The sequence below is a fragment of the Salvelinus fontinalis genome, chromosome 32 (genome assembly GCF_029448725.1).
Source record: "Salvelinus fontinalis isolate EN_2023a chromosome 32, ASM2944872v1, whole genome shotgun sequence".
NCBI lineage: Eukaryota > Metazoa > Chordata > Actinopteri > Salmoniformes > Salmonidae > Salvelinus > Salvelinus fontinalis.
The window spans coordinates 29,149,437-29,177,269 of NC_074696.1; positions in this window are offsets into that span (position 1 = coordinate 29,149,437).

The following is a 27,833-nucleotide window of genomic DNA, read 5'->3' on the forward strand; positions in this document are numbered from 1 at the left end:
TTAAGAAATATTTTCTTATAGAGTGGAGGGATATATTTTAGAAGCCAGACAGACTCTCTCAAAGACAAGCACATATTAAATGGAAATCTTTTCTATCTCACTATCTACCTGGAATGAAGAAAGTCCTTTATAAGATATGAAATTCAATCATTATCAAAATGTATGTAGAGAACAAAGGACTTCTGATTGCTGTTGTGATGATAAGAACTATACAATTATTGTACAGTTTTTAAAAGTGTGACAAGGGGTTCTCCTTGGTCCATGAGACCCCAAATAAAGAGAAGGCTACTCGTGTCCTCTGTATGGTTTTAAATACCCACTGCACATTGTGTGGGTTGCACAAGTTATAGGCCTATGCTATAACGCTGCAATTAGACTATTGTTGAAGGCAAGTAGGACATACTTTTTTGAACTGTATGTGGTTCCTGTTTTAGGTACACCCACTACACAATCAAAAACATCTCTGTTCTCAGAATACCTCTAAATTATACGACAACATGCATAGGAAAATATCCCCTATGACTCTATGTCCTCTACTATTTTTGCATTTGTTTCACAATTAAGTCCACCAGGACCCACTAGACCTGGGTTCAAATAGCGTTTGTTTTCTTTAAAATAATTTAGCTCTATTTGATTGAGCTTGTCTCGTACAACGTAACCAATCGAGCAGTCTCAAAAGTTCAAACTCCGTCCATCTGGCATTCCAGCCAGGCTCAAGCAAACACTCATATAATTCTAGGAATTCAAATACTATTTGAACCCAAGTCTGATTGCTGCTGCTGTTGTTGTGGTGGAGCTTGGTGGTGAAGAACACAGCTATTAATACTGCTGCTTCCTCTGGGGCCCTGGCGCCCTGGCTCTCTCTCTCTCTCTCTCTCTCTCTCTCTCTCTCTCTCTCTCTCTCTCTCTCCTCTCTCTCTCTCTCTCTCTCTCTCTCTCTCTCTCTCTCTCTCCTCTCTCTCTCTCTCTCTCTCTCTCTCTCTCTCTCTCTCTCTCTCTCTCTCTCTCTCTCTCCTCTCCTCTCCTCTCTCTCTCTCTCTCTCTCTCTCTCTCTCTCTCTCTCTCTCTCTCTCTCTCTCTCTCTCTCTCTCTCTCTCTCTCTCTCTCTCTCTCTCTCTCTGTTTCTCTCTCTCTCTCTCTCTCTCTCTCACAAACACACACACACACACCAGGCCCAATCAGACAGGAAGTGTACAGGGTTGTTTTCAGAGGTCCTCTCAGGCTGCAGAGGATGACATTGTACTTTGGGCTCTTTTAAAAACAAACATGAATGAGGCTCAGGCTATTTCTGCACTGTAACTAAGATTATCTACGCAAAAGTTGTTGTGAGTTTGTTGTAGGCTACTGTATGTCAAATCAGTCACTTTCACTGGGGTTTAAAGTTAATTACATTAAATACAGACATCTGACGCTACTTTCCACTGGTGGCACTTCTAGATATTTGTAGATAGCTAACATTCACATGGCAAGAATAACTTCCAAACACGAATACATTTCAACATACATTGTAAAGAAAACTTGAATTATTTAAACTTTCAGTAACTTTTCAAGAAACCACAAAACAAGCAATTGTTTCTACATAAAACTAGTCTGTAGCTACTGTATGTCATTAGCTAAATTCATTCCCCCAGACTTGGGTAGGTTACTTCTAAATGTAATCCGTTACAATTACCTGTCCAAAATTGTTATCAGTAATGCAACTTTTGGGTTACCCAAACTCTGTAATGTAATCTGATCACTTTCAGTTACTTTTGGATTGTAAGAAAACAAAAAGGATCCATCAAACACATTTTGTGTGTCATTATAGTGGTCTCTGACTTGAGGTCAAATCCAAATCAAATCAAGTTTTATTGGTCACATACACGTGTTTAGCATATGTTACTGCAGGTGTAGCGAAATGCTTGAAGGTCAGACTCGTTCAGGTGAAACTTAAACTTGCACCTTTTTTCACTGCTGAATTGAATGTCATTGAGAAAACAGAAAGGTGTCATCATTTCTTTGCAAGCATCCTTTCTGAATTTATAAGTATTCATGCAGTTTTTCTAGAGTATCTGTAATCTGATTACAATATTTTTGCTGGTAAATGATTCCAGGTAGTTTTTTTGTATTCAGATTAGATGTAATAAATCACTCTCCAACCTTGCATTTCGACTATTTGTCTTGACTGTTTCAGTTCAGCCTGAGTGATTGATAACCAGTCTAACTGCAACACATTTTTACCTATCCATTTGGCTCAGGACACCCTGCTGCTTCTCTGTTGTATAGCTCCCAATGCATTGTGGGAAGGTAAATAAACATGGCCCAGGGGGAGGGAGAGGCTCAGGGGAGGAGGAGGAGGAGGGCGGAGAGATGAGGAGGGGAGGGAAGAGGGAGTCCAATGTTTAACCTCTACAGCAGCCTTCCCAAGTATCTGATAACATTGGAAAATGCTAAAGAAAAACAAGCAACCCATTTTTAAGCGATGCAGGAAGCCAATAGTCTCACAGTATAAAAGTGAAGAAATGGTCCAGAACCCACTTGATATAGTTGCATCATGTGATATTTCGAATTCAATTTTTAAAATGTCTTTCACATGCGGCATGTCCTAGCTAGCAGCCACGCGCAACAGACGTTTTAGTCCAAAAACATGTTGTCTTGTCTGTGAAAGAACATTGAACAACAATCAAAATATCAACTACAGGCAGCCTTCATGCCAAAAGGCTGTCGAACCGAAGCTTCAGAGCACAGAGCTGAGTCACTGAGTGCATCCTAAATGGCTCCCTATTCCCTTTATAGTGCACTACTTTTGACCAGGGACCATAGGGAATAGCGTGCCATTTGGGAGCAGACACTGTTATTGCTGAGTGAGCGTAGGACAGCCAGACTGCCAGCCACTTTGACAACAGCGTCTCCATGGTTATCCCCAGGGAAAGGTCATGAACTGACAGGCTCTGAATGTTTGAAGGTCTGGCTGATTGGCCTATTGGCTATTGACGCAAATGACACAGGACAGAGTAGAAAGCAGTTGAAGTTAGGATATGGCCTGTAGTCTGTCGTTCTGCTTCTTCCCATTCTATTTTACTGTACTGTACACTGAGTGTACAAAACATTAGAACACTTGCTCTTTCCATGACATAGACTGACCAGGTGAATCCAGGTGAAAACTATGATCCCTTATTGATGTCACCTGTTAAATCCATTTCAATCAGTGTAGATGAAGCGGAGGAGACTGGTAAAATAATGATTTTTAAGCCTTGCAACAATTGAGACATTGATTGTGTATGTGTGCCATTCACAGGGTGAATGGGCAAGACAAAAGATGTAAGTACCTTTGAACGGGGTATGATAGTAGGTGCCAGGCCCACAAGTTTGTGTTAAGAACTGCAACGCTGCTGGGTTTTTATGCTCAACAGTTTCCCGTGTGTATCAAGAATGGTCCGCCACCCAAAGAACATCCAGCCAATTTGACACAACGGTGGGAAGCAAGAGTCAACATGGGCCAGCATCCCTGTGGAACGCTTTCGACAACTTGTAGAGTCCATGCCCCCACGAATTGAAGCTGTTCTGATGGGAAAAGGGTCTGCAACTCAATATTAGGAAGGTGTTCCAGATGTTTTGTACACTCAGTGTATGTATGTTTATCTGATCATTTCCTTTTAGACAATGTTGATTGTCTTGATTATTGGATGCATTTTGTGTGTTGTCTTTTCATAGCGATACAATTTTAACAATCTTGTCAATCTACAAATAGACAAAGTAGTCATCCTATGATATAGTCCACTTTTATCGAACATGTTGAATCTTGGCTTTTGGAAAGATATGTAGGCCAGCAGTTATAAAGCCCAAAGCCGCAGTAGCGGTGCGTGGGTAAAATCCCTGAGGAAGCCAAGCCAAGCCAGTAACAAAGCCATATTAAAACCTATGTTGTGATAATTGCATTGTGTGCTCTATTACCCATTCATTCATACACCACCGCGACATACAGTAAGACCGTGACTACAAAAAGACAACAGTCACACAGTGGCGGAATAAATTCAACCACACATAAGTTCAGACAACATCAGATACATGGGCTACACATACTGAGACAGAGGGTCGCTGTTTCCCTCGCTCTGATGATTTCTCCAGTGAGATTCAGCCACTTGCGAATTGACGGAAAATGATGAAAACATCAAGAGATGAAAGATAAATTATTTTATCATTGAAATGTACTTATTGTTAAAATATCTGGGGAAGCCTGGCTTCCCTTGGCATCCATGAATACACGGCATTGCAAAGCCATTGCCACCATCGCCATATAACAACATAACAACATGACAGGGCTATTGTGTAGAGTGTGTATATCATCTTCTAAAGCAAAATGACTTGTTCCAGGGCCAGGGACTCTGAGCTACACTATGGAATGTACTGATCCTGCAGGAACTATAACAGAGATGGAGATATTGAGCGTTATAGAGAACAAGGTAAATCTGGAATTGCTGTGTGAAAAATTAGACCAGGAGAAATGGAGTGGTGAAAAAGATCCGACCAACGGACCAATGGACAGCCTGGTCGACCAAACGTCTCTGTCTGTCTGTCTGACAGATAGACAGATAGACAGTGTAACAGATAGACAGAGAAACATACAGTGGGCCTGTGGGATAAGTGTCAGTCAGTCAGAAGTGGGTCGGGTGGGTGGAATGTGAGGGTGGTGACATTAAGCCCAGATCATGAATCATTGAGTAGTTGCTAGCCCAATTAACAGTATGGCAGCTCCACAGAGTCACAGCTCAGCTCTGTGAATAATCACTGATAACAGATGAAGGTGCAGACGTGGCACTCGCCTCAAGCCACAGATGGGCAAAACAAAAAGTAGAGAAAACTTTAGTTTGAACATTTTTACATAAAACAATAATCATCAAAATAGGAATTGTGGTTGAGAGCCAACCCAGGTCCTCCAACATTAAGATTATTTTCAATTCAGTCAATTTAGGATGTCATGAATTAACAATAGCTTGATTTTTTCCCTGTGAGGATCTTTTAGTTCAACCAATTCACCCCAACCCTGGCCCCCTAGAGAGAATGGTGAGTAGGGTCTTTCTTGTATAAGCAATGGAGGAGGTGGTTTGGGTTACCAGCAAAACGGGCAGGGTAGTGTGTAGTGGAGGCCTCCCTCCCGCCATTCTCTTTGTGTTAAAGTAGGACTGGGAGGGAGGGAGGAATGTGGCCATGGACATCAGGGGACAAAAAGCTGGATGCACAGGAATCACAGAAAGACAATGCTTGTGGCAGAGCGAGAGAGCACGCACGCACACACACACTTACACACACACTTACACACGCGCACACACGTGCACACAAGCACGCACGCATGCATGCACGTACACACACACACACACACATACACTCTCATTCTCTCTCCCCCTCTCTCTATCTCTCTCTTAATTTATCATTGGTGTGGTCTATCCATTGACATCTATCTCTCTGCTCTGCTCCTGAACAGTCATGCTTGGTTTGGGGCGTTACCTTCACTCTCCTTGACAAACAAAAGGCTGTGACACAGTCATTGTCAAACCACCATTGAGCCTCACTACACAACAATAACACTGTGGTGATGCCTCATGCATAGCCACACAAGCCCTGGACATATGCTGCCAGTGGCCTAGTGAAGCCAAACATGAACACACACACACACACACACACACACACACACACACACACACACACACACACACACACACACACACACACACACACACACACACACACACACACACACACACACACACACACACACACACACACACCAAGCAGGTTGGCTGTGCTGTGCTGTGCTGTGCTCACCACTCAGCACTAATCAATGCAAGGCTTAGCTGAGACACAAATGGACAAGGCAGCAGAAGACACACTGCAAATGCCAGCTCGTCTAATTACATTACCGTGGAGATGAATGATACAATCTGAATGACACATACAGACGTTTGAGACTTTTGTTGTAAACTACTACCAAAAAAGAATGTTGTTGAAAACTAGATTTTTTTGATTGAGAGAAATTAATAAACATTTGTTGTTGTTTTTCTGTCCACAGGGAGATACTGTGTAATGCATATCATTATTTAGTCATTACAAAATAATAGGCCTTCATTAAATATAATACTAAGAAAAGGAATGATAGGGATTTGAAACACCTTGCTGCTCTAACATAAGCAGGTACAGTATAAGGCACCTTGCGGGTTTCTGGTATATGGCCAATATACCACGGCTAAGGGCTGTATCCAGGAACTCCACGTTGCATCGTGCTTAAGAACAGCCCTTACCCGTGGTATATTGTCCATATACCACACCCCTTCATACCTTATTGCTTAAATGTAAACATAAGACTTCATTTCAAAGTAGATAGCTAACTGGTACATTATTACAGGACCTAACAACCAAATCAGCTAGGGGGATTTCCACTGTCCTCAAAGGGCTCAGTGGTAAAGACTGTTCACATTGAATACCCCCTTAGTGGACTGAGCAGTGCACACACGGGAGCCAATTCTGATGTAGCCTAGCTAGTGTCTTTCCCATCTCTAATCCTCTGTATGTTCTCATACAAAGACAACTCTGTGTGGGCAGCAGCAGTAGTCTGACTGCTGGTCTTCCCATGAACGGGCCGGGCTAACGCTATAGCACGGTAACACACACACAATTACTAACATTAATGCGGGGCGGGGTGTCACAGCTACAGTGTCACGGCAACAGTGTGGCGGACAGGCCTGTCTCATGGATAACTCAACGTGACTGTTGCCTCGCACTGTTGTGTCAGACGTGTTAAACAACAGGAACAGGGTTGTGTTAGTGGACAGCAGAGGACTTTAGGTTGGCTTCCTCTGGAGCAAAGGGCAGGGCACAGGAATAGAATACATTGACTCAATGAGCTACTGTGTTTCAGTAAGAACTTAGATCATGGCTGATCACTGAGATTTGCATTAGATGGTAAAGGGTCAATGGTCTTTTGTTTTTTCCTGATTGCATTGTTGTCAGGATATAACAGTTGTTGATAAGAACAGCAACGCACACGCACACGCACGCGCGCACACACACACACACACACACACACACACACACACACACACACACACACACACACACACACACACACACACACACACACACACACACACACACACACACACACACACACACACACACACACACAGTGTAAAGAGGCACATCAAACCACTTGTCAGTGCTGGGTGTGAATCAACCCCTCCCTTTCCAAACGACCAGTAGTCCTTTTCCCCCAACACACACTGTGGACTAATCCTGTACAGTGGTGGTTAAGGCAAACAATGAGAGGCTAGGGGGGAAGGATAGAGGGAGGGGGAGATGGAGGGATAGAGGAATAGATGGAGGGATAGAGGGATACATTTCAGAGACAGGACAAAGACATCTCAATCTAACTATAGATGACTGTTCCACAGAACATTAGCATAGGTTTGGGCCCAACACAATGCCTTGGCATGGCCTATTCTCTGACGTCACAGGAGTTAAACACCGATTTGATGGTGTTGGCGTGTGTTTGGAGGCCATTTGATAAAACCATCTGAAATTCTGATCAACTAATTTCTGCAATGGAAGACGCATGTACGTATTTTGAATGTCAAACTGATTAAAATAACCATATATTTGACAGTAAACAGTTGCTGTATGGACTGGGAGGAGGAAGAGGAGGGCTGGACAATGCAGGCTCTTAGAGAAACAGTATATTACAGCAATCATCGTAGACACAGAAGACGTAACACGAACCCAAAAACAGTCCCTGTAGAGTTTCCATGCCAAATATTCCTGAATTCCTGTGTAACCAGTTCAACCAAAACAAATAAATGTATCACGTACACGTACACGCGCACGCACGCACACACACACACACACATTTCTGACATGAGTCATATTTTTATAATCCAGGCAGACAGAGTGATTATGTAAGCAGTTATCCAACCAAAACCTGTCTGGATAACAGAGTCCTCTCCTCTCTGCTGCTGCCTGTTTGTTTGCAAGGCAGAGAGACACAGACCAACTCTGCTGCTGCCGGGAGGACAGCAGGACAAAGAAAGCAGACAATTTAACAGAGGTTTATATAACCATACACACACACAAACAGATGCACACACACACACACTGGCAGGGAGGCGCACCCACAACCATGTACTGTACACACATAGAGTATGCCTCTGCACCACCTGACTGACTGTATTGTCTAATGTCTGAAGCCAACACATCACACACTATAGCTCAGAACCATCGACTGTCAGAATTGAGAGAGAAAGAGAGCTAATCTAGGACTAGGTCCCCCCTCTTCATCTACAAGACCAAAATGATCCGAGATCAGCACTCATACTCAGGGACACATTATGAATACAGGCCCTGACATCCATGTCTGATCACATTGGGAAACTGGCCAATTACTGGGCAGATAGCTTAGTGGCTGGCTTCCCACTTGGCCAGACCAACACGCACACACGCAAACACACGTGCACACACACAACACACACACAAACACTTGACCAGGCCAACAACATGAAGAAGAAGGTATCTTAGCCGACAGGAACAACAGACAAGGAATGTTCTGTGCTGCGATTACTTAGCACTTGAACACAATGGGTTCTATCTGGTAAGAATGTAGGTTAAGTACCAGAGGAACAGGACATGACTGGCTGAGGCAAGGAGAGTTGGAGGCTAGAGGAGTAGAGGAGTAAGAGAGTAGGGGGGTAGGAGAGTAAGAGAGTAGAGGAGTAGTGGAATAGAGGAGAAGTGGAGTAGGGGAGTAGAGGAGTAGTGGAGTAGAGGAGTAGTGGAGTATGAGAGTAAAGGAGTAAAAGAGTAGGGGAGCAGTAGGGGAGTAAAGGAGTAGGAGAGTAGGGGAGTAGAGAAGTAGGATAGTAGGTAGGAAAGTAGGTAGGAGTGTAGGGAAGTAGAGGAGTAGGGGAGTAGAGGCGTATGAGCGTAGGAGAGTAGGGAAGTAGAGGAGTAGGGAAGTAGGGGAGTAGAGGAGTAGAGGAGTAGAGGAGTAGGGGAGTAGGGGAGTAGAGGAGTAGAGGAGTAGGGGAGTAGAGGAGTAGGGGAGTAGAGGAGTAGAGGAGTAGAGGAGTAGGGGAGTAGAGGAGTAGGGGAGTAGGGGAGTAGAGGAGTAGTGAAGTAGAGGAGTTGAGGAGTAGAGGAGTAGGGGAGTAGAGGAGTAGAGGAGTAGGGGAGTAGGTAAGTAGGGTAGTAGAGGAGGAATTGGGGAGTAGGGGACTAGGAGCGTGGGAGAGTAGGGGCTTAGAGGAGTAGGGAAGTAGAGGAGTAGGGGAGTAGAGTAGGGGGGTAGAGGAGTAGAGTCGGAGTAGGAGAGTAGGTGAGTAGAGTAGGGCAGTAGAGGAGTAGGGGAGTAGGGGTGGAGTAGAGGAATAGGGGAGGAGTGGGAGAGTAGGTGAGTAGGAGAGTAGAGGATTAGAGGAAAACAAGAGTATTTGTATTTATTATGGACCCCCATCCCTACTCTTCCTACATTCACAACAGATTTCACAACACAAAATCCATGGGTACGTGTGTGTATAGTGTGTTTGTATGCATGTGTCTGCGCCTATGTTTGTGTTTCTAAACAGTCCGCGCTGTTCCCGGTGTATTTTTATCTGTTTTTTAATCAAATTTTACTGCTTGCATGAGTTACTTGATGTGGAATAGAGTTCCATGTAGTCATGGCTCTATGTAGTACTGTGCACCTCCATAGTCTGTTCTGGACTTGGGGACTGTGAAGAGACCTCTGGTGGCATGTCTTGTGGGGTATGTATGTGTGTCCGAGCTGTGTGCCAGTAGTTCAAACAGACAGCTCGGTGCATTCAACATGTCAATACCGCTCATAAATACAAGTAGTGAGGAAGTCAATCTGTCCTCCACTTTGAGATTGACATGCATATCATTAATCTTAGCTCTCTGTGTACATCCAAGGGCCAGCCGTCCTGCCCTGTTCTGAGCCAACTGAAATTTTCCTAAATCCTTCTTTGTGGCACCTGACCACACGACTGAACAGTAGTCCAGGTGCAACAAAACTAGGGCCTGTAGGACCTGCACTGTTGATAGTGCTGTTAAGAATGCAGAGCAGCGCTTTATTATGGACAGATTTCTCCCCATTTTAACTACTGTTGTATCAATATGTTTTGACCATGAAAGTGTACAATCCAGGGTTACTCCAAGCAGTTTAGTCACCTCAACTTGCTCAATTTCCACATTATTCATTATAATATTTAGTTCAGGTTTACGGTTAGTGAATTATTTGTCCCAAATACAATGCTTTTAGTTTTTGATATTTAGGACTAACTTATTCCTTGCCACCCGTTCTGAAACTAACTTTAGCTCGTTGTTAAGTGTAGCAGTAATTTCAGTTGCTGTGGTAGCTGACGTGTATAGTGTTGAGTCATCCGCATACATTTACTCAAAGCCAGTGACATGTCGTTAGTAAAGATTGAAAAAAGTAAGGGGCCTAGACAGCTGCCCTGGGGAATTCCTGATTTTACCTGGATTTTGTTGGAGAAGCTTCCATTAAAGAACACCCTCTGTGTTCTGTTAGACAGGTAACTCTTTATCCACAATATAGCAGGGGGTGTAAAGCCATAACACATACGTTTTTGCAGCAACAGACTATGATCAATAATGTCAAAGGCCACACTGAAGTCTAACACAACAGCCCCCACAATCTTTTTTATCATCAATTTCTCTCAGCCAATCATCAGTCATTTGTGTAAGTGCTGTGCTTGTTGAATGTCCTTCCCTATAAGAGTGCTGAAAGTCTGTTGTCAATTTGTTTACTGTAAAATAACATTGTATCTGGTCAAACACAATTTTTTCCAAAAGCTTACTAAGGGTTGGTAACAGACTGATTGGTTGGCTATTTGAGCCAGTAAAGGGGGCATTACTGTTTTTAGGTAGCGGTATGACTTTTGCTTCCCTCCAAGCCTGAGGGCACACACTTTTTAGTAGGCTTAAATTGAAGATATGGAAAATAGAAGTGGCAATATCGTCCGCTATTATCCTAAGTAAATTTAAATCCAAGTTGTCAGACCCCGGTGACTTTTCATTGTTGATAGACAACAATCATTTTTCCCCTTTCCATACTCACTTTACAGAGTTCAAAATTACAATGCTTGTCTTTCATAATTTGGTCAGATATACTTGGATGTGTAGTGTCAGCGTTTTTTCGCTGGCATGTCATGCCTAAGTTTGCTAATCATCTGAATGCCTTTTTGCCCAAAATTTCATTTAAGGTGCTCCAAACTTTTTACTATAATTCTTTAAGTCAATTATCTTTGTTTCATAGTGTAGTTTCTTCTTCTTTTAATTCAGTTTAGTCACATGATTTCTCAATTTGCAGTACGTTTGCCAATCGGTTGTACAGCCAGACCTATTTGCCATTTCTTCCCTCTCAACCATACAATTATTCAATTCCTCATCAATCGACAGGGATTTAACAGTTTATACATTCATTTTCTTAATGGGTGTATGCTTATTAGTAACTGGGATAATCAATTTCATAAATGAGTCAAGTGCAGCGTCTGGTTGCTCGTCATTACACACCACGGACAAACAACTATTCTTTACATCAACAAAATAGGAATTACTACAAAACTTATTGTATGACCTCTCATACACTGTATTAGGCCCAGCCTTTAGAACTTTGGTTTTCCTAGACATGGCTACAATATTGGGATCACTACATCTGATGGATTTGGATACTGCTTTCAAACACATTTCTGCAGCATTAGTAAAGATGTGATCAATACATGATGATTTAAATCCTGTGCTGTTTGTAACTACCCTGGTAGGTTGATTGATAAACTGAACCAGGTTGCAGGCACTAGTTACAGTTTGAAGCTTTCTCTTGAGTGGGAAGCCTGATGAAAGCCAGTCAATATTTAAATTACCCATAAAATATACCTCTCTGTTGATATCACATATATTATCAAGCATTTCACACATGATATGCAGATACTGACTGTTAGCACTTGGCGGTCTATAGCAGCTTCCCACAAGAATGGGCTTTAGGTTCCTTAGCCCAAACAACTACCTCTTTACCTACTGTATTTATTGATTTTGCTCCTTTGCACCCCATTATTTCTATCTCTACTTTGCACCTTATTCCACTGCAAACCAACCATTCCAGTGTTATTTTTTTTACTTGCTATATTGTATTTACTTCGCCACCATGGCCTTTTTATATATATTTTTTATTTATTTATATATATATCTTGTTTGCCTTCACCTCCCTTATCTCACCTCACTTGCTCATATTGTATATAGACTTATTTTCACTGTATTATTGACTGTATGTTTGTTTTACTCCATGTGTAACTATGTGTTGTTGTATGTGTCGAACTGCTTTGCTTTATCTTGGCCAGGTCGCAATTGTAAATGAGAACGTGTTCTCAATTTGCCTACCTGGTTAAATAAAGGGGAAATAAATAAAATAAATAAATAAAAGGTGAGGCAGATGAACCTGTAGCCATATTACTTCAACAGTATTTAACATGAGATCGTCTCTAAGCTTTACAGGAATGTGGTTCTGAATATAGACCGCAACACCACCTCCGTTGGCATTTCTGTCTTTTCAGTAGATGTTATAACCATGTATTGATACCACTGTATCATCAAAGGTATTATCTAAGTGAGTATCAGAGATTGTCACAATATGAATGGCATCTGTTACTATCAAATTATTGATTACATGAACCTTGTTTATTAAGCTACATATGTTAACGTGGGTATTTATAACACTTTTCTGGGATGCTTGATAGTTTTTCTTGCTTTTCCCGGGAAGCTTAGCAAAGGTAGACATGCTTGGGTTAGTTATGTTAGTGCAGGGTGAGCTGCACACAGTGGACTTCCTGCTTTGGCACACCACCTCAGTGCTAACAGTATAACTCTGGTTCATAGGCATATGACTACTACAAGCACTATGTCACGCCTTGACCGTAGAGAGCTTTTTATGTCTCTATTTTGGTTTGGTCAGGGTGTGATTTGGGTGGGCATTCTATGTTGTATGTTCTATGATTTTGCATTTCTATGTGTTTTTTTATTTTATTTTATTTTTATTTCACCTTTATTTAACCAGGTAGGCTAGTTGAGAACAAGTTCTCATTTGCAACTGCGACCTGGCCAAGATAAAGCATAGCAGTGTGAACAGACAACAACACAGAGTTACACATGGAGTAAACAATAAACAAGTCAATAACATGGTAGAAAAAAAGAGAATCTATATACAATGTGTGCAAAAGGCATGAGGTAGGCAATAAATCGAGTAATTACAATTTAGCAGATTAACACTGGAGTGATAAATCATCAGATGATCATGTGCAAGAAGAGATACTGGTGTGCAAAAGAGCATAAAAGTAAATAAATAAAAGCAGTATGGGGGGTGAGGTAGGTAAATTGGGTGGGTAGTTTACAGATGGACTATGTACAGCTGCAGCGATCGGTTAGCTGCTCGGATAGCAGATTTTTAAAGTTGTTGAGGGAGATAAAAGTCTCCAACTTCAGAGATTTTTGCAATTCGTTCCAGTCGCAGGCAGCAGAGAACTGGAAGGAAAGGCGTCCAAATGAGGTTTTGGCTTTAGGGATGATCAGTGAGATACACCTGCTGGAGCGCGTGCTACGGGTGGGTGTAGCCATCGTGACCAGTGAACTGAGATAAGGCGGCACTTTACCTAGCATAGCCTTGTAGATGACCTGGAGCCAGTGGGTCTGACGACGAACATGTAGCGAGGGCCAGCCGACTAGGGCATACAGGTCGCAGTGGTGGGTCGTATAAGGTGCTTTAGTAACAAAACGGATGGCACTGTGATAAACTGCATCCAGTTTGCTGAGTAGAGTTTTGGAAGCTATTTTGTAGATGACATCGCCGAAGTCGAGGATCGGTAGGATAGTCAGTTTTACTAGGGTAAGTTTGGCGGCGTGAGTGAAGGAGGCTTTGTTCCGGAATAGAAAGCCGACTCTAGATTTGATTTTGGATTGGAGATGTTTGATATGAGTCTGGAAGGAGAGTTTGCAGTCTAGCCAGACACCTAGGTACTTATAGATGTCCACATATTCTAGGTCGGAACCGTCCAGGGTGGTGATGCTAGTCGGGCGTGCGGGTGCAGGCATCGAACGGTTGAAAAGCATGCATTTGGTTTTACTAGCGTTTAAGAGCAGTTGGAGGCCACGGAAGGAGTGTTGTATGGCATTGAAGCTCGTTTGGAGGTTAGATAGCACAGTGTCCAGGGAAGGGCCGGAAGTATACAGAATGGTGTCGTCTGCGTAGAGGTGGATCAGGGAATCGCCCGCAGCAAGAGCAACATCATTGATGTATACAGAGAAAAGAGTCGGCCCGAGAATTGAACCCTGTGGTACCCCATAGAGACTGCCAGAGGACCGGACAACATGCCCTCCGATTTGACACACTGAACTCTGTCTGCAAAGTAGTTGGTGAACCAGGCAAGGCAGTCATTAGAAAAACCGAGGCTACTGAGTCTGCCGATAAGAATATGGTGATTGACAGAGTCGAAAGCCTTGGCCAGGTCGATTAAGACGGCTGCACAGTAATGTCTTTTATCGATGGCGGTTATGACATCGTTTAGTACCTTGAGCGTGGCTGAGGTGCACCCGTGACCGGCTCGGAAACCGGATTGCACAGCGGAGAAGGTACGGTGGGATTCGAGATGGTCAGTGATCTGTTTGTTGACTTGGCTTTCGAAGACCTTAGATAGGCAGGGCAGGATGGATATAGGTCTGTAACAGTTTGGGTCCAGGGTGTCTCCCCCTTTGAAGAGGGGGATGACCGCGGCAGCTTTCCAATCCTTGGGGATCTCAGATGATACGAAGGAGAGGTTGAACAGGCTGGTAATAGGGGGTGCGACAATGGCGGCGGACAGTTTCAGAAATAGGGGGTCCAGATTGTCAAGCCCAGCTGATTTGTATGGGTCCAGGTTTTCCAGCTCTTTCAGAACATCTGCTATCTGGATATGGGTAAAGGAGAAGCTGGGGAGGCTTGGGCGAGTAGCAGCGGGGGGGGGGCGGGGCTGTTGGCCAAGGTTGGAGTCGCCAGGAGGAAGGCATGGCCAGCCATTGAGAAATGTTTGTTGAAGTTTTCGATTATCACGGACTTATCAGTGGTGACCGTGTTACCTAGCCTCAGTGAAGTGGGCAGCTGGGAGGAGGTGCTCTTGTTTTCCATGGACTTTACAGTATCCCAGAACTTTTTGGAGTTAGAGCTACAGGATGCAAATTTCTGCTTGAAAAAGCTGGCCTTTGCTTTCCTGACTGACTGCGTGTATTGGTTCCTGACTTCCCTGAACAGTTGCATATCGCTGGGGCTCTTCGATGCTATTGCAGTTCGCCACAGGATGTTTTTGTGCTAGTCGAGGGCAGTCAGGTCTGGAGTGAACCAAGGGCTATATCTGTTCTTGGTTCTGCATTTTTTGAACGGAGCATGCTTGTCTAATATGGTGAGGAAGTAACTTTTAAAGAATGACCAGGCATCCTCAACTGACGGGATGAGGTCAATATCCTTCCAGGGTACCCGGGCCAGGTCGATTAGAAAGGCCTGCTCGCAGAAGTGTTTTAGGGAGCGTTTGACAGTGATGAGGGGTGGTCGTTTGGCCGCGGACCCGTGGCGGATACAGGCAATGAGGCAGTGATCGCTGAGATCTTGATTGAAGACAGCAGAGGTGTATTTGGAGGGCAAGTTGGTCAGGATAATGTCTATTAGGGTGCCCATGTTTACGGATTTAGGGTTGTACCTGCTGGGTTCCTTGATGATTTGAGTGAGACTGAGGGCATCAAGCTTAGATTGTAGGACTGCCGGGGTGTTAAGCATATCCCAGTTTAGGTCACCTAACAGAACAAACTCTGAAGCTAGATGGGGAGCGATCAATTCACAGATGGTGTCCAGGGCACAGCTGGGAGCTGAGGGGGTCGGTAGCAGGGGGGTCGGTACCACCCAAATTATAAATCATTGTCTCAACGCAGCCTTATAATGCTGTGTATAATGCTGTGAAAGGATCCAGGAACCCAAATGATTTGGGTGGATCCCATCCTTATAATACGAGCTTTGTTTCCAGAAGGTGTCAAAAATTGTCAATAAATGTTGACACCCTCAGAGCTGCAAAAGTCTCGTAGCCAGTTATGGAGGACTAAAAGTCTGCTGAACCGTTCGATGCCACGATTTAGGAAGGGCAGAGGGACAGATGTAATGGGGCGTTTGTTGGTGTCAAGTAGATCCCCAATCAGTTCTTTCAAATCAATCTTCAGCTGTTCTGAGTAGGGAAGTAGGAGAGTAGAGGAGTATAGGAGTAGGAGATTAGGAGAGTAGCAGAGTAGGAGGTTAGAGGAGTAGGAGAGTAGATTAGTGTAGTAGAGGAGTATGAGAGTAGGATAGTAGGGGAGTAGTGGAGTAGGAGAGTAAAGGACTAGGAGAGTAGGGTAGTAGAAGAGTAGGAGAGTAGAGGAGTATGGGAGTAAGAGGTTAGGAGAGTAGGGGAGGAGAGGAGTAGGGGAGTATGAGAGTAAAGGAGTAGGAGAGTAGGGTAGTAGAAGAGTAGGAGAGTAGAGGAGTATGGGAGTAAGAGGTTAGGAGAGTAGGGTAGGAGAGGAGTAGGGGAGTAGGGGAGTAGGAGAGTAAAGGAGTAGGAGAGTGGAGCTTTCACAGGTCCACCTTTCACCTATCGTCTGTCTGTCTGTCTGTCTGTCTGATGTGGTGTAGCTATTTTAAGATGAATGCACTGTAAGTTGCTCTGGATAAGAATGTCTGCTAAATGACTCAAATGTATATGTCAATGTTGTGTGGTTGTTGTTGTTATCAGACAAAAAAAACACGGTCCATGGAGAATTGATGTAGCATGTATGTAGCATCTATATGTAGCATATATGTAGTGCATCTATGTAGCATCTATATGTAACATATATGTAGCATCTATGTGTCACGTTCCTGACCTGTTTTCTCTTGTTTTATATGTCTTTATTGGTCAGGGCGTGAGTGTTGGGTGGGCAGTCTATGTTTTCTATTTCTATGTGGGGTTTTGTGTTCGGCCTGGTATGATTCTCAATTAGAGACAGGTGTGTATCGTTTGTCTCTGATTGAGAGTCATACTAAGGCAGCCAGGGTTTCACTGGTGTTTTGTGGGTGTTTGTTTCCTGTGTTAGCGTTTGGGCCACACAGGACTGTTGCAGGTTAGTCACGTTTGTTGTTTTGTTAATTTGTAGTGTTTGTTGGTTTGCCATTAAAATCATGAATACCTCCTACTCCGCATCTTGGTCCGATCCATGCTCCTCCTCGTCTGAGGAGGAGAACGACATTGACAACCTTTACACTATGAAGTGCATCTATGTAGCATCTATGTAGCATATATGTAGTGCATCAATGTATCATCTATGTAGCATCTATGTAGTATCTATGTAGGGTATCTATGTAGCATTTATGTAGCGTCTATGAAGTGCATCTATGTAGGGCATCTATTTAGGGCATCTATGTTGCGCTTATAACGCCATATGAATGTGCTATAATGCCTTATAAAGTGGGATCTATGTAGCATCTATGTAGTGCATCTATGTAGGGCATCTGTGTAGCGTTTATGTAGCATATATGCACGGCATGTATGTATTACTTATGAATGTGCTATAATGCCTTATAAAGTGGGACCAAATAGCTAAAAAACAACACAGACTCCCATTCAAACACATTCCAGTATTGATATTATGTCCAATCTATACTGGTCAGGTGTATTGCAAGAGAAAATCATCTACCCTGGAAGTGGGGATGATTGCATTGCAGTGTTTGTATGGATAACTGATCAATCAGAGCTGAGGTGTGTTAAGGTAAGCCTGTTCGTGAAATCACACAGACAGAGGAATCAATATTGTGAAGGGGACATGTTACTGTGGTGTACGATAAGCCCTGCTGTTACTGTAGTGCCCATGTTATTTTACCATTCTTTCTCTACATTACACCACAAGTCAAATAAAAGTCTAATAAAGATGAGGGTTGGCATCATGAAAAAGGCTTCAATCAACTGGAGCAGTGAGCAGAGAAAATAGATGGGTGAGTGCAGAGAACAGAGATAAAAATAGGTAAAAAATAATAGATAGAAATTATATCGTCTCTTTTTTCTTTCTTTCTCTCTCCTTTCCTTCTCTTTTCCTCCCTGGTCCCTGTCAGTCCACTTAGTGGTGATTTCCATATCAATATTTGAGTGCCGCTGAATAATTTAAAGGCATGTGGTGACACAACAGGGCGCGAAGCACAGTGTCACTTCCCTCGCCACCGCTAGCTAGCTCCAGTTAGCTAGCTCCAGTTAGCTATATCCACAGTTAACTGATACCAAACAAAAAGCAACTGGTCCGAAAAAAACATGGGAGAAAAAGGCTCTCAACAGGTCATGGGAGTGGGAAAAAAACTGTTGGAAAACCACCTGTGAGAACACTAGACAAAATGACATACATTGCTTTGTATCAGCCTAGTGTGGACAGTAGGCACATGTACACATGGCTTGTACTTCATGTTGCACTGGCAATAACCTGACGAGGCAAGCCACCTTTGTGGAGAGTAGGCCGGTGAGGACTGGCACACACTAGCTGTGCAGCTGAGAGAGAGCATAAACTCTGAAATGACTGTCCTTTGGATCCCATCGAGCCACTTGACCTCAGAGACTTTGCTCTTGACGGATCAACCATTTATCACCGTGGTAACTAACCAATACTGTCATCACAGAGCCTTTGTCCTGCGTTGGCTGGTATATGGCTGTTCTCCTTTTATTCATTTCAGTTAACACAGTGGAGAGGAGGATGATACTGTAAACCTGTCTTGAATAGCATATGATACATAGTAATAGAGTTACTAGAAGAGGCGTCCCCATTCAAGTCAAGGAGGTTGTCATTCTATGTCGAAGTCCCTTAGCAATGTGTTCTATTTCCTGTTAAAATGCCCTGTACTCTTACTGTATGGCATTGATTGTTATAGTCCCATAGGGTGGCAAACAATTGGCCCAGCGTCGTCCGGGTTAGGGGAGGGTTTGGCCGGGGTAGGCCGTCATTGTAAAATAAGAAATTGTTCTTAACTGACTTGCCTAGTTAAATAAAGGTTAAATAAAAAGTGATTTTTTTAAAGCAGCCCGCCTGCCCTGATATCACTCTTCCCTGACCCAAACATAATGCTAAACGTTTCTTATCATTTAGCACCTTATGACCTTGTTTGAGTGGTACGGCGAAAGACACCAACTGTAGACGGAAGTGGAAGAGTGCAGTCGGGGGAAGTGAATCTGCGACAGCCGAAAATGGGACACTAATGTGGTTTTCTAACAGCAAGGCTCAGTGCAACATGGCAGTTGCCATTGTTTATAAAAAAAACATATCACACACTGAAAATATACACTGAGTGTACAACACATTCCTAATATTGAGTTTCAACCCCTTTTGCCCTCAGAACAGCCTCAATTCGTCAGGGCATGGACTCTACAATGTGTCAAAATATTTTCACAGGGATGCTGGCCCATGTTGACTCCAACACTTCCCACAGTTGTGTCAAGTTGGCTGGATGTTCTATGGGTGGTGGACCATTCTTGAAGCACACGGGAAACTGTTGAGCATGAAAAACCCAGCAGCGTTGCAGTTCTTGACACACTCAAATCAGTGCTCCTTGCACCTACTACCATAACATGTCCAAAGGTACTTCAATCTTTCATCTTGTCCATTCACCCTCTGAATGGCACACATATACAATACATGTCTCAATTGCCTCAAGGCTTAAAAATCCTTCTTTGACCTGTCTCCTCCCCTTCATCTACACTGATTGAAGTGGATTTAACAGGTGACATCAATAAGGGATCATAGCTTTCACCTGGATTCACCTGGTCAGTCTATGCAAGCTGGTCTCAGAGCATTTGGTGTGATACGTTACATTTCGTATGGTATGTATTAATTCGTGGATATCCATAACCCATTTTGTATAATACAGTATGTTACGAATAACAATTCTTATTATACGTTATGAATTTGCAATACGTACAATATGTTACGTATTTGCAAAACGTATTATATGTTATGTATTTGCAAAACGTATGATGTGTTATGAATTCTAGCTAGGTGGCTAGGTGGCTAATGTTAGCTAGGCTATGGGTTAGGATTACAGTTAAGGTTAGGGTTAAATTTAGGAGTTAGGCAAAAGGGTTAATGTTAGGGTTAGGAGAACGTATAGCTAAAAGGGTTAAGGTTAGGGTTAGGAGAACGTATAGCTAAAAGGGTCAAGGTTAGGGTTAGGGGAAGGGTTAGCTTGCATGCTAAGTAGTTGCAAAGTAGCTAAAAAGTAGTAAGTAGTATCATACTATTTGAGTGTTACGGATTTACATTTACTATGTTACGTCTTGTATATGAGACCAGGCTGGTCTATGTCATGGAGCAGGTGTTCCTAATGTTTTTTTTACACTCAGTGCATGTGGACATTGTACAATCAATTGGTGAGAGAGAGAGCCTTAAATATCACATTCATTTGTACATATCCACTGTATACATGAATCGCGGTAAAGTTGGTTCCTGTTTCAGTCACATCTTTGGTCACAATCGCGTACATCAAACAAAAACAGCCCAAATGATTGGTTGCCAATAGAGCCTCCCACACTGCAGGCGTTGGCTGCAAGATGAAGTTGGTGAAACAACTTCCGTCTCACTTGTTACTCTAGCCACACCCCAACTGCTCTGGCCCCACCCCAACCGCTCGATCCCTACCCCCAACTTCCTTCCCTATCCAACCGCCACCCAGGAAGATAACCAGAGAGAGAGAATGAGTGTTATGTTTACTGTTCATTTCTGATTGTTTATTTTCCCTCTCTGCCTCTCTCACTCTCTCTCCTTACGCGTGTGGCTCAATACTTAGAAGATTTTAGAGGTCACCGCAATGGATGCTTCCCTCTGATCTGATTTATAAGGGCAAACGTGATGTTAGTCCATCACAGTACAAAACCATATTATAAAACAGGGCCACCACTGACCATGATTGGGTTTAAATATGTTCAAACACGTACTGCCCTTCAAAGCAACTCTGAAGCCTCAACCTCAAACTATATAGAACATCTACTCTACAGTATGGATTTCATCCGTATGGTAGATAGTAGCTACTGGTCCATATGGTATAATATCTATATGATATATTTGCCTAAACCTCATGTATGGGCCTTGGGTGTGGTCACCTTTCTCATGGTCATACATGTCTGTATACAGCCAGGGGAAGGGAGGAAGAAAGGGATGTGGAGGAAGGGGGGAGAGGAGGAGGAGGGAGGGGTGTTATTGTGTCAAACCCATCGCTCTCACGCCACACGGTTGGGAGAGAGAGGCAGGGAGAGAAAGAGATGGAGAGCCAGAGAGAGGGAAAGAGAGAGAAAATAAAGAGAGAAAGACAGAGAGAGAGAGAGAGCTCAGCCACCCATGAGTTATTCATATTCTAATTAAGCTAGTCAATAAAGGCATGTGGGCACGCGAGGAGAGGAGAGGCTGTTTGCCACCCTGAAACAACATTCATGGTCATGCAGCACAATGGGCTTAGTCCCCGCCGAATACCTCTCTCTCTCTTTCCTTCTCTCTCTCTCTCTCCCCACTCTCTCTCTCCCTTGTGTATGTCTCTTGGCGGTGAATGCGAGGTCCAGGGCTGCGTGTTTGTGCATTCTGTTAAAAGGTCCTTGCTGGAGGAATAATCAATGATCAGAGATCCTCACCTTCTAGTTAGTACATTCACTTTCTTGTTCAGGGTTTTTGCCCTTGTCACTGAGCCTCAGGGACGGACTGGTACCAGAAATCATCCGGTGTATTTTACACACAACAGCCCATTTTTTGTCTTAAGGCCCTCATTATTAGCCAAATAATGGACATTTTGTGCGAAACCCTACATTTTGACTGGCCCACTGGGCTAAAAATGGACTAGAACATCTGGCATTTGCCGGAACTGCCTTGTGGCCAGTCTACCACTGCTGGGCATAAAAACTAATTCACACTGGTATTCTTGATGCTTCCAACAACTGAATGGATTTTATTTAGTAACATTTCGGCCAAACAACCTTCATCAGGCTGTTTAATCACTGAACATGCCGACATCTCACATTCTGGAGGGAGATTATCATTGTATAAAGAATGTTACAGGTAATCAATAAAGCATACCAGAGATATTCTGTCTCTTTGAAAAGCAACTGCTTCTCCAGAGGGATACATGTCCGATCTAATGCATGCATCCTGGCATAGCTGATCCCAATGGACCGTGAAGAGTGTTGTCTATCTGTAACTCATATTAATCATTTTGTATGTACTGTATTCATTGCTGAATTACAGTTGTAAATGCATGAAATCGAATTCTATAAAAGTGATTAGAACGTTTAGGACAGCGGCTAAGTAGCGTCTTTGTGTCCATCGTGTGACTAAGTATGTATCTGACAGCCTATTGAAAAACAGTCAAACACACACACGCACGCACGCCCGCACGCACGCACGCACACACACACACTCTGACACCAGTGAATGGCAGCCCTGTCATGGTCAATGGACTGTCAGTAAAGTCTCTCACTTCTTCTGCCCTCTAGCTATATAGCCTACTCTGCCTCTTGACGGTCGTCTGGTCATGGCACACAGGTCAGCTCAGACACACAGCAGGTGGTCTATACATACTACACTCCATGGTAGAGGATAGAGGACCACTTGACTGAGGAGAGTCTATGGCTGCGTCCCAAATGGTGTCCTATTCCCAATGGGCCCTGGTATAAGTAAGTTGAGTTGATGATTTTATTTTTACAGGGACAGTGCACATTAATCAACGTTTCAGTAAAAGTGCCGGTTTTAGCCAGCCGGCTAATTTTCAACCGCAGTCCCTTGGCAGGTTATTAAAAACAATGACAATATAGACAATCATTGAGCAGTGAGCACACGCAGAGCAACATAGGACAAGCAAGACATAGCATACAGACAGAGCAACATAGGACAAGCAAGACGTAGCATACAGACAGAGCAACATAGAACAAAAAGCAGCAAGACAAAATTCATAAAAGCAACAAAGTGTTTCCACACCTCACAAGTTACAGACAACAGACATGGAAAGCGGCAACACACAGCTAGGGATTATGTTCACAAATCTGATTGACCTTTAGCCATGTCTTCATGCATTTTGTGAAAGTGTGATGTGGTGCAGTTATGTGTGTCTGATGGCAGTGTATTCCAGACATGGGAAGCTCTCACAGAGAAAGCGGATTTACTAAAGGTGCTTTTCCTTAAGGGAACTATACAGTCACCTCTCATGGCAGACCTTGTGGATCTGCTGCCATATGTTTGGGTTTTCTGTTTAACAAATATACTGAGTGGAGGGGGAGCCAGGCCATTTAGGATCTTGAATACAAGACATGCGTTGGTGTATTGCACAAGATTTTACCAACTCAGGAGCTCATGCTTTCTGAGAATGTAACAGTGATGATGGCTATTGGGCTTCCTATCAAGCACTTTGAGAGCCTGTTTGTAGACAGACTGAATAGGTTTTAATGTTGTACAGTAAGCTTGGGCTCAACTAGTCAAGCAGTATGTTAAGTGGGGGAGTATCATAGATTTTAAGTACAGTTTTGCTACCTCTGTAGTCAAACAATTTCGTATAAATCGGAAATTAGCTAGGTTGAATTTGGTTATCTGAATTACCTTTTTCATATGCTTTTTAAAAGAGAGGTTGGAATCAAGTATGATGCCAAGGTACTTAAAATCAGATACCACCTGGAGCTTCTCCCCTGACACATAGACATCTGGCTCAGTAGCATATGTTGCCCTCTTTGTGAAGAACATGCAAACAGTTTTTTTCACATTGAGATGCAAACACGAGTCACTGAGCCACTTTGTAACCTGGACCATTACAGTAGTGAGTTCTTGAGCAGCTTGTTATTTGTTATTTGCATGCACATATATCACTGTATCATCTGCACACTTTTGAACCTCAGACCCAGTACAGACAGAAGGCAGATCATTAATGTACCGGCTGAACAGGAGGGGCCCCAGTATTGACCCTTGGGGCACGCCCACATCATAGCTAAGAATGGGCGACAGCTCATTGCTCACTCTGACACACTGAGTTCTGCCTTCAAGGTATGATTTCATCCATCTCAAGGCATCAGGGGAAAAGTTGAACTTGGACAATTTTATGATGAGAATCTCATGGTTAACAGTATCAAAAGCCTTCCTTAGGTCCAGAAACACAGCCCCAACAACGCCCCCTTTGTCCATCTTGGACTTCACATTTTCCAGAAGAAAGCAGTTGGCCGTTTCTGTGGAGTGTTATGCTCTGAAGCCAAACTGCATGGAGTGTAATGTGAAGGGGCCATTGTTGAGGTGGGCAATCAGTTGTTCTGCTACACACTTTTCAACAACCTTTGACACCACAGGTGTGTACTAATGGGCCTGTAGTTACTCACGTCAGCAGGGTCGCCCGATTTAAAGATGGCCGTTATTATGGTCGACTTCCATGCCCTTGGAAACACCCCGAGACCAATAGATGTGTTGGTGACCTTAATAATGGGGCCAATGAGTGACTCTTTGTGTTTTTTAAGAAAGGTAGAGTCCAGCCCAAACACATCTTTAGCTTTAGAGTTCTTTAGTGAGCACTATATAGGGTGCACTATATAGGGAATATGATGCCACTTAGAAGGCAGTCTATATGTCTGTAATGGGATGGACAGTCACAAGGCTATGTACTGTCTGTGTACCCACAATGGATCTGTAGTTGTACCATGATCTACCCCATTAGAGGTTATTTCAAGAACAGATGTCTTTTTTCCCCCCCCTTGCTTTTTCTGTTCCTTTGTGAGTGGGAAGGTCCCCTATGTTCCTCTGAACTGATAACGAGGAACCATGAAACAGACACAGAACTTTCAGCTGCATTAAAGATGTATAGAAAGAAACAAAGAAAGAAAACATTTTCGGTTTTCAGACCAAATGGAGAGTTTTGATTTCACAAGTGCCCGAGTGTTTGCATGTTTTTACTCAACAACAATTCTCTGTCCATGACTGCCATTTTGTATAGTCAGATGGTTAGAATTACGAGAATGAACGAAGCCCCTCAGATCATGGTTACTGTCCCAAATGGCACCCTATTGAGTGCACTACTTTTGACCAGGGCCCATAGGGAATAGGGTGCCATTTGGGACATATCCCAGGGAAATCTGGGAGGCACACTGCTAAGCGTCTCAGTAGAGCTCTCCAGATTTGGTATGCGTCTGTTATCTGCTGTAGTAGAGTGCTATTTCTGACACTCAGATGGTGAGTAACTTCAAGTTGTCTCATGGAATTCATTCTTCAATACAAATCCCTCCCTCCTCTCCTTGTGGGTCCTCTTCTCTCATTCCACAAATGTGTCCAATATCAGCTGCCTCCATGGGAAATGCCATAGACTAGAAACGTCATAGCCTCGCAATGTATGTGAATGATAGGAATTTCCTCTGTCCGTCTGGTCTGGTCTGGCCTAGTGTAACAGGGTAGCCTAGCCATATACAGTACCAGTCAAAAGTTTGGACACACCTACTAATTCCAGTGTTTTTCTTTATTTTGACTTTTCTACATTGTAGAATAGTAGTGAAGACATCAAAACTATGAAATAACACATATGGAATCATGTAGTAACAAAAAACAAAACAAAAAGCATTCCAGGTGAAGCTTGTTGAGAGAATGCCAAGAGTGGCCAAAGCTGTCATCAAGGTAAAGGGAGACTAGTTTGAAGAATCTCAAATATAAAATATACTTACATTTGTTTAATTTATTTTTGGTTACAACAGGATTCCATATGTGTTATTTCAAAGTTTTGAAGTCTTCACTATTATTCTACAATGTAGAAAATAGTACAAATAAAGAAAAACCCTTGAATGAGTAGGTGTGCTCAAACTTTTGACTGGTACTGTATGTGAATGATAGGAATGGAATTCTCTCAGTCTGTACAATATCAGGGTGGAAGGAGGTGACAGGCGCAGACAGAGGAGGTAGGGGAAAACACAATATACTGAATGGCTGAGGGTGTGTGTGTGTGTGTGTGTGTGTGTGTGTGTGTGTGTGTGTGTGTGTGTGTGTGTGTGTGTGTGTGCAGGCATCTGTGTTTGTGTCTGTGTGTACTTGCGTGCCAGTGTGAACTTGTGTGCAGGTGTGTGGGTGCGTTTGTAGTGCATGCCAGCGTATGTGTGTGTGCATTCCGCCCCCTCTCTTGAATTCATCATATTGTTGTGATGGGGCTGTCCTGAGCAGTGTGCCGTTGCTGTAGACCCACTCTTAATCGCTTCCCTCCATCGTATGTCCTTGCTGAAGGAAGGGGATGGAGAAAGATAGCATTTCCTTTCAACACAACCGTCGCCTGGTGGCTTTCTGTTTAGAAGTGTCTTTTCAGAGGTAGTTGCTGGGGGTTTGTTGTGTACTGTATGGATGTGGTCAGGGAGGGAGGGAGGGGGGGGGGGGGGATTAGTAACCTGAGAAGGAGGAGATGAGCAGTGGAACATCCCAAGGGTGTCTAGTTCAGGGAGAGGACAGAAAACGAGATGGAGAGAGAAACAAATAGGATTAAGAGCTCGAATGTAAAGAGGGGTGAGAGGGGGAAGAGAGGTGAGAGGGGTGAGGGGGGGAAGAGAGGTGAGAGGGGTGAGGGGGGAAGAGAGGTGAGAGGGGGAAGGGAGAGGGTTGAGGGGGAAGAGAGGGAAGAGAGGTGAGAGGGGGAAGGGAGGGGGAGAGGGAAGAGAGGTGAGAGGGGGAAGAGAGAGGTGAGAGGGGGAAGAGAGGTGAGGGGGGAAGAGAGGGGAGGGGGGAAGAGAGGTGAGAGGGGGAAGAGAGGTGAGAGGGGGAAGAGAGAGGGAGAGGCGTGAAGAGGGAAGATAAGGAAAAGTGGTGAGAGGGGGAAGAGAGGTGAGAAGGGGAAGAGAGGTGAGAGGGGGAAGAGAGGGGTGAGAGGGGGAAGAGAGGGGGAGAGAGGTGAGAGGGGGAGGAGAGGTGACAGGGGGAAGAGAAGGGGAGAGGAATGAGAGGGGGAGAGGAGTGAGAGGGGGAAGAGACGTGAGAGGGGTGAGATGGGAAGGAGTGTTGAGAGGGGGAAGAGGAGTGAGAGGGGTGAGATAGGGAAGAGAGGTGAGAGGGGGAAGAGAGGGGGAGAGGGGTGAGAGAGGGAAGAGAGTTGAGGGGGAGAGGATTGAGAGGGGGAAGAGAGGTGAGAGGGAGGAGAGAGGGGTGAGAGGGGAAGATAGGGGGAGAGGGGTGAGGGAGAAGAGAGGCGAGAGGGTGAAGAGAGGCGAGAGGGTGAAGAGAGGTGAGAGGGGGAAGAGAGGTGAGAGAGGGAAGAGAGGCGAGAGAGAAGAGGGGAGAGGGGTGAGAGAGGGAAGAGAGGTGAGAGAGGGAAGAGAGGTGAGAGAGAAGAGAGGGGAGAGGGGTGAGAGAGGGAAGAGAGGTGAGAGAGAAGAGAGAGAAGAGAGGGGTGAGAGAGGGAAGAGAGGTGAGAGAGGGAAGAGAGGTGAGAGAGAAGAGAGGGGAGAGGGGTGAGAGAGGGAAGAGAGGTGACAGGGGGAAGAGAGGGGGTGAGGGGTGAGAGAGGGAAGAGAGGTGAGGGGGTAAGAGAGGGGTGAGGGGGAAGAGAAGTGAGAGGGAGGAGAGAGAGGAAGAGAGGGGGAGAGGGGTGAAAGAGAGAAGAGAGGTGAGATGGGGAGAGAGGGGGAAGAGAGGTGAGGGGGAAGAGAGGTGAGAGGGGGAAGAGAGGGGGAAGAGAGGGGTAGAGGGATGAGGGGGAAGAGAGGTGAGAGGGTGAAGAGAGGCGGAGATGGGATGGCGTGAGGGGGAGAGGTGAGTGGGGGAGAGGGGTG